General features: G+C 44.8%; 1 non-coding gene across 1 annotated transcript; it reads left to right on the top strand.

Annotated features, from left to right (window-relative positions):
- The first annotated feature begins 8,697 nt into the window (after positions 1 to 8,697).
- trnal-aag lies at positions 8,698 to 8,779 on the top strand. Its single transcript has one exon. It is a non-coding gene; the product is annotated as a tRNA-Leu (tRNA).

Below are 8,779 nucleotides of genomic sequence, written 5' to 3' on the forward strand. Positions count from 1 at the left end.
GTCAATAACTGCGTATTGCTCATCTTGGGTCATTGACTGTATATCAATAACCGTGTGCCGAGAACCATGTGTCAATAACCATGTGTCAATAAACATGTGTCATTAACCGTGTGTCAATAATCGGGTGTCAATAACTGTGTGTCAATAACTGTGTCTCAATAAGCGTGTGTCAATAACTGTGTGTCAAGAAACCTGTTTCAATAACCGTGTGTCAATGACCGTGTGTCAGTAACCGTGTGTCAATGACCATGTGTCAATAACCATGTGTCAATAACTGGGTTTCAATAACCGTGTGTCAATAACCGTGTATCAATAACCCTGTGTCAATAACCATGTGACAATAACTGTGTGCCAATAACCGGATGTCAATAACCAGGTGTCAATAACAGTGTATCAATAAACTTGTGTCAATAACCATGTGTCAATAACCGTGTGTCAATAACCACGTGTCAATAAACCTGTGTAAATAACAGTGTGTCAATAACCATGTGTAACCAGATGTCAATAACCGCATGTTGCTAACCGTGTCTCAATGACCATGTGTCAATAACTGCATGTTGCTAATCTTGTGTCAATCACTGTATAAGAATAACCAAGTGTCAATAACTGTAAACAAGTGTCCATCGCTAACTGTGAGTCAATAACCGGGTGTCAATGTGCGCATGTTGCCCATCTTGGGTCATTGACTGTATATCAATAACCGTGTGCCAAAACCATGTGTCAATAACTGGGTGTCAATGACTGTACATCAATAATCGGGTGTCAATAACCATGTGTCAATAATTGTGTGTCAATAACCGTGTGTCATTGACCGTGTGTCAAAGACTGTGTGAAAATAAAGGTGTGTCAATGACCGTGTGTCAATAAACGTGTGTCATTAACCGTGTGTCAATAATCGGGTGTCAATAACTGTGTGTCAATAACCGTGTCTCAATAAGCGTGAGTCAATAACCGTGTCTCAATAACCCTGTGTCAATAACCGTGTGTCAATAACCGAGTGTCGCTAACCGTGTTGATAACCGTGTGTCAATAACCACGGGTCGATAACCGAGCGTCAATAATTGTGTCAATAACCACGTGTGGCTAACCGTGTGTCAATAAGTGCATATGTGTGTCCGTAACCGGGTGTCGATAACAGCAATGCAATTAACTGCGTGATATTAACCGTGCGTAAATAATCACATTTCGATAACCATGTGTCATTAACCGAATGTTGACAGTCGTGTGTCGATAACCGTGTGGAAATTTGGTTCCTGGAGTTTTGAGTTCCAGCTGAGAAAAACGATCAAGATTGGAAGGAATGAGGGAAATTGCACTGGATTAAAGGTTGCAGTTGAGTGACAATAGTTAGTTAGGGATTGTATTTAGTTAAAAAGCTGTAGATTACAGAGAAAGTGAAGGTGGAATTGGTAACAGTTCCCAGGGTAACTGCAAGGGGTGAGGTGATATAACCACTGGAGGCATTTTCCCCCTAAGGAAATGAAAGCCTTTGGTTTCAGTATTTTAAAGCAGCCTTTTTCAGCTTTTGCAACAAACCACGTCATATGTTGCTGCATCTGAGTGGAAACTGAGCAAGGCTCAATGTAAACTCGGTGTAACTAAAATGTCAACATATCCCAGCAACATGCAATAGCTTCGGGGTGAAGGAATCAGGATGAGGAGCTCTCTGACACCACACTTTCCTGATACAGACCCCATTCCATCCCAAGTGTGTCGGCGGATCCATAGCGTTTCCTGCAATGATCCGTTTTAGTGTCGCACGATAACTCAGGGAGACTAACGAAGATTCGGGAATATGAGAATCTTCGCTTAAATTATTTTCTTGCCTTTTGTTTAGACTGGACCAGCAGAACCGCCTTAAATTACACCAGAATTCTGTTGGTTCGAGACCTCCGCCGCTTTTCTTGCGCTCGTTTGAGCCTCTAGGAGCTGGTTGAACGAGCGCTGCTGTTCACTCTCCTGACATTACAGTTTTAAATTCCTCCTACCTGCCTTGTTCTTCTTTGGTCCCAAACTAAGGACAGACTGAACTCACAACTGGAAAACTGCTGTGTTAACGCCGATAGCAGTAGAATAGCCAGAGCCAGCCAACAATTTCAAACAGGTAGCAAGAGATTAGGGTTCACTCTTCGGGAGATGTATCATTCCCACTCCCCTTCTCACCCTGATGCAGCTGCGTGAGACGGGCTGGCTCTCTGCTCGTCCCACTCCTGTCCATCCAGAGAATTACTTACAATGACTTCTCTTCCTGCCCCGACCCACGCCCCCCCACCACCCCACCCAACCACCCCACCACACCCCACCCCCTCTGTCTCTCTCTCTCTCAGCCCCTCCTGTTTCTCATCTAAATGCAGCCCCGGTAACAGGAAGCTGTTCACCATTGACACCAGGTTGTACATGACGGGAATGGCTCTTCACCCCTTCATCCTTGTTTAACCATCATTCACTGCGTATCCCACATCCAGCACGATGAGCAGAAGTGTCTTCCAACTGAAGACTGAGAAGGTTGTTCTCTGTCTCCTTGCCCAAATCCCATCCCGTAACGGCTGACGTTAGTCAGACACTTAAACCAGATTATTTGCAAAGTTGCAGTCACACCTTGCTCCAAAATAAGCTCCTGAGATTTGTTTCTGTCACCAGTGATTTACTTAACTCAGATAAAAGCAAAATACTGCAGCTGCTGGAAACCTGAAACAAAAGCAAATGTTGGAAAAACTCAGCAGGTGGAGAGAAAGACAGAGTTAACGTTTCCAGTCCGTATGACAGAAGAAGGACTTTCTCTTCGCAGATGCTGTCAGACTTGCTGAGTTTTTCCAAAAGTTTTTATTTACTTTGTGCACTCAGCCAGACTGCTTATTTCTATCTCCGTCCCATTACTCGACTTCAGCCTGTCTCAGCTGCTGAAGTCCTGGTCGATGCCAGTGTTTCCTCCAGACTCGCTCTCCCAGCCGCTTTCCCACATTCTAACCTCTGAGGGAACGTGAGGTGGGGTCACTCAAAACTCTGCGGGCCTTAACTCACACCAAACCCCCGTTCCTCCATCGCCCCGTGCTCGCTCCATTAGTTCAAACTAGCTCTTGATATTAAAATTCTTATCTTTGTTTTCAAATCTCTTCAACTCCCCATCCCTTATTTCTGGCTGCTCCAGTTCCACAAGATCCCAGAGACTTCAGCACTTGTCGAATTCTCACCTCTTTGGCATCTTCGATTTAATCTCCCCACCACTTGTCTGGGCCCAGCTACTACCACTGTGCGTACAAATGATTCCTAACACTCCCACTACCTCCCTCTGTCTATCCCCTACTCTTTCTCTCTTTCTCTCTGTCACTATCTCTCAATTCCCCTCTCTCTCTTGTTAATTTCCCCCTCTATCAATCTTCCACTCATTCTCACTGCCTATCGTTCTCTCACATTCACACTCTCCTCGCACTGTCAATCTCTTTCTCTGTTTCACTGTCTCTCTGCCTACCTCCCACTCTTCCATTATCCCTCCTCTCTCTTCCTCTCTGAGTAGCGGGGCCCAAGGTTTCTCTGAAAGTATTACTGACCTATTGGTTGTGAATCATTTCGAGAGCTACCAACTCTGTGACCCTGTTGCCTCTCGCCTCTCTCCACTCGCACACACGCACACACATTATATACCTTTGGATTCGGAGGAAGTCTTGCACCGCACCGTGTCTCGCCTCCCCCAGCAATGCCCCGTACCCTTTCACAAAGCCTTACACGTGTTTCTTTCCTGGGGCCGAGGGCGCATTCGCGCCTCCTGCTTTCCCTTAGGGATTAACCACGTCGGATGAGTCGGCAAATCGGATTTAGATTCTTTAACTTTATTGCTTTTTATCTACCGGCTGCTCACAAAAGAGGCAGCAGCTCACTTTTCTCGCCTCTGACCACTATCGGAAATCTCTTATTTCAAAGGGATTAAATTTAATTTCAGTGTATATCACTGGCTCAGCCTTCAGCAACACATTTCCGTTTAAACACAAACTTTTATTTTTCAAAAGAATATATTACAACCTGCGCAATTCTATCAGTTACTTTGAAGTGTGTAGGTTCCAATTTAGAATATAACACACATTGATCGATCTGATTCAGATTAAACCGTATAGAAATCTCCTTTCTCTAAGAGAGGAAACTTCATTCAACGCCCGAGAGGAAACTTCATTCAACGCCCGAATTCACTGGTTTTAATCTTCGTGTTTAATAATTCTTACTATTTCAGCTCGAAATTCATTCCGCCGCAGTTTCTCCGCCTTTTTGATCTCCCCTCAGTTTCGGAAGAGCATTAAACAGATTTATTAGTTTGACAATAATTCCGCTCCTTCTAAAATACACAATTTTATAAATCGCTTCGCGCGCACGCAGTTTAAAACGATGAAGAGTTTGGATGGAGTTTCCATTGGCAGGAGGAGCAGTAACCAGAGAGAGAGAGAGAGATTGAAGAGAACTAGAGAAAAGGAACCAAAGGGGGAGGCGAGGAAGATTTTATTTTAACGAATTGGTACGTGCTGCAGACTCAAAAGTAACTTTTCTAAAGGGGAATTGGACAAATATCTGAAGGGCTATGGGGGAAGAAGCAGGAGTGAATGGGCCAATTGGATAGCCCTCTCAAAGAGCCGGCACAAGCACGATGGGCCGAATGTGTTGTGATGTTCTAAGAATTACTCTTTCCATCTCCCTCTCTATCCACCCATCTCGGCGTCTTTATCTCCAACCCTCTCACTCACTCTCTCTGTCTCTGTCTCTGTCGCATATTGTATTTCTTTTCCCTGTTTCTCTGCCCCTCTTTCTTTCAGTATTTATTACCGGCTATTTTCAGTTTTAACCATCATATTGTCCTGATTTTCTATTTTTCTCTTTTCCTTTTTTTTGTCTATCTTCTAAATTTCCCTCTTTTTTTCTCTTCCATCCTCCATTGTCTTGATCTCCCATCTGTCACCTCTTTTCATCGCCCATATCCCGTCCCCTGACTGTAAAGATGTCACTTCATCTTCACGGGAGGGCGCCTGAGAGACTCTTGCTCCAGGCTCTGCATTAAACAGCCAGTGAATGGCCACATAATGAGATTTGTTGCTGCACATTCTCTGGCTGGAGTTAGTCACTTGTCACAGGAGGATGATGAACTATTAATGCTACAGTCATGAGCTGCTCCATGGAATTCTCTGATCCCCTTCACCACCAATACCTTCTTTAGAAAGAGGCAAAGCGGCTTAGTTATACATTGAAACCGCTCATCCCAGTTTACAACCGATTTGGACTCACTCTGCCAACCATGTCGGAGTCTTTAAAGATTAGAGAGCAAATTAAACCCGTTTTTTGTAACATTTAACCTTTGGCGGCACTTCCGTTTAAACAGAGGATATCAGACTTCAATAGGACGGAGGAGGAAAGCGTTTCAAAAGTTACCAGCAACATTTAGAAAATGATGCAAAGCCTCAAATCCGCGCCACTAACAAACCATCGCTCTGGCAGATTGAGCCGGGCTCATCTCCAGAGTGAGTGCTGCAAGCTGAGAAACCCGGGGAGGTACAATGTGCAAAATAAACAGGAAGAAATGTAGCTTTCTTATAAGTCTGTATGTTATGGGAGGGAGGGTAGAGCAGGGTTAAAGGATCCATTGTGTCTGTTCTCTTGGGAAAGAAGGGTTAGAGAGCTACAGAGAGCTACCTGTTGGGTAAATTAAGGGCCCGTGCAGAGAAAGAGCCGTAAGACGGAGCGGAGTTTCTTAGAAAGTATACATAAAATGCTGAAAAAATGGGATAAATTTGAATGCTGGGTTTAGGGCCGTTAGGCTTGAAAAGGTCTGTATCTGAAAGATTTAGACATGTGCAACTGTGTTCTTTATCAACGCTTCTCCCTATCGACTCCTAAAATATTGGTGTACCAGATGCACGATGGACCGATTGGCCTCATTTTGTGATTCTATATTAGTTATAGAGGTTTGTTTTGTGCCTTAAACAGTCTCATAACTTGACTTGCCATATATTGTGGTTACAAGAGCAGGTCAGAGGCTGGGAATCCTGCAGGGAGTAACTTACTTCCTGACTCCCCAAAGCCTGTCCACCATCAACACGGCACAAGTCAGGAGTGTGATGGAATACTCCTCACTTGCCTGGTTGAGTGCAGCTCCCACAACACTCAAAAAGCTGGACACCATCCAGGACAAAGCAGCCCCACTTGATTGGCACCCCATTCACAAACATTCACTCCCTCCACCACCGACACACAGTAGCAGCAGTGTGTGTACCATCTACAAGATGCACTGCAGGAATTCACCAAGGCTGCTTAGACAGCACCTTCCAAACCCACAACCACTACCATCTAGAAGGACAAGGGCAGCAGATAGATGGGAACACCACCACCTGGAAGTTCCCCTCCAAGTCACTCACCATCCTGACTTGAAAATATATTGGCCGTTCCTTCACTGTCGCTGGGTCAAAATCCTGGAACTCCCTCCCTAACAGCACTGTGGGTGTACCTACACCACATGGACTGAAGCGGTTCAAGAAGGCAGCTCACCCCCACCTTCTCAAGGGGCAACTAGGGATGGGCAATAAATGCTGGCCCAGCCAGCGAAGCCCACATCCCATAAATGAATTTTAAAAATTCTCTTTCAGGCAATTCTCACAAAAATAGAAATATTTGAATTTATTTCGCACTTTTCAAGGGGAGGTCTCAAAGCGCTTTTTACAGCCAATGAAGTCACTGTTGCATTATACGAAACGCAGCAGCCAGTTTGCACACAGCAAGATCCCACAAACAATAATCTGATGATATCAAGATAACCTGTATTTTGTGATAAAAGCAAAATATTGTGGTTACTGGAAATCTGAATTAAAAACAGAAAATGCTGGAAAAACGCAGCATCTGTGGAGAGAGAAACAGAGTTAATGTTTTGAGCCTAATGTGACTCTTCTTTGGAATCTCCTTCTGTGCTGCCTCTCTAAGGTGGAATGGATTTATACTGACACAGAGATCACAATACAGATCAGGCCTGTTGGTGTTTCTCTTCCATACAACAGTGTCCTAACTCTATGTCCCGCTCCATCTCCAGATCCCTTTTCTACCCTACACATCCTAACATGTTAAATATTGACATGGTATCGGTGGTAGTAACTCCCACAGCCTCACACTGTCTGTGTAAAGAGGTTTCTTCTATTCTTTTTTCTAAATCTCACATTTAATCTTCTATCTCTGCCCCTTGTTCTAAACCCTTCCACGGACGCTGTCTCTTTTCATCTCTCCTTTTCCTCATGGCTTGACTCATAAAAAGGAGAACAATGACCTTTTTTGGGACTGTGGAATAACTTTTTTTGATGGGATGAGCCTAGGGTCTGGGAGCAGGCAATTGTTTGTGAGGTAGATTGTAGTTCAATCTGCGATCCACTGAGAACCCACTCAAAATGCAGCACGATTCTGTGTCACTATTTTGATCTTATTACAGAAAAAGACCTTTGGGTTCATCGAGTCTGCTCTGGCTCATTCGAAAAGCATTCTAGTCCACTTCCCTGCAATGTTTCGGTGGACATGTCGATAGATCCCTCAAGGCAGCTCTTAGATAAGGTGGTTAAGGAGGCATCTAAGTTGCTTGCCTTTAATAGTCGAGGCATTAAATGCAAGAGCAGGAAGGTTATGTTCGAGCTTTATAAGGTGTTAGTTAGGCAACAGCAGGAGTACTGTGTACAGTTCCGTTTGTCACACTATAGGATGTGATTGCACTGGAGTGGGTGCAGAGGAGATTCACCAGGATGTTGCCTGTGCTGGAGCAATTCAGCTATAGGCTAGGGTTGTTTTCCTTAGAGCAGAGAAGGCTGAGGGGGAACCTGATAGAGGGATACAAAATTATGAGGGGCATAGATAGGGTAGATAGGAAGAAACTTTTCCCCTTAGCGGAGGTGTCAATAACCTGGGGGCATAGATTTAAGGTAAGGAGCAGGAAGTTTAGAGGGGTTTTGAGGTAACATTTTTTCACCCAGAGGGTGGTTAGAATCTGGAACTCACTGCCTGAGGGGGCGCTAGAGGCTGAAACCCTCACAACATTTAAGAAGCATTTAAATGGGCACTTGGAGCGCCATAGCATACAGGGCTCCGGGCCAAGTGTTGGAAGATGGGATTAGAATAGATAGGGGCTTGATGGCGGGCATGGACACGATGGGCTGAAGGGCCTGTTCTGTGCTGTGTAGCTCTATGACTCTAGAAGAGAAGACTGAGTAGGACCTGAATGAGGTGTACAAAATTATGAGGGTACATGGATCTGGTAGATAGGAAGAAACATTTCCCCTTAGTGAAGGGGTCAATAACCAGGGGGCATAGATTTAAGGTAAGGGGCAGGAGGTTTAGAGGGGATTTGACGTAACATTTTTTCACCCAGAGGGTGGTTAGAATCTGGAACTCACTGCCTGAGGGGTTGGTAGAGGCTGAAACACTCACAACATTTAAGAAGTATTTAGATGAGCATTTGAAACGCCATAGCATACAGGGCTCCGGGCCAAGTGCTGGAAGATGGGATTTGAATAGATAGGGGCTTGTTGGCCGGCACAGACACGATGGGCCGAAGGGTCTCTTTCCGTGCTGTATAGTTCCAGGACTCTAAATACTAGGTCTCTCTGGTATCCTTTTACCAGATACAGATATTATATAACAACCTTACTCCGATGAACTGCTATTTCAGAGAGCAGGCAGACTGCTTTCGTTAACGGTAGCGTGGCCGAGCGGTCTAAGGCGCTGGATTAAGGCTCCAGTCTCTTCGGGGGCGTGGGTTCGAATCCCACCGCTGCCA

Source organism: Carcharodon carcharias, chromosome 33 (genome assembly GCF_017639515.1).
Source record: "Carcharodon carcharias isolate sCarCar2 chromosome 33, sCarCar2.pri, whole genome shotgun sequence".
NCBI lineage: Eukaryota > Metazoa > Chordata > Chondrichthyes > Lamniformes > Lamnidae > Carcharodon > Carcharodon carcharias.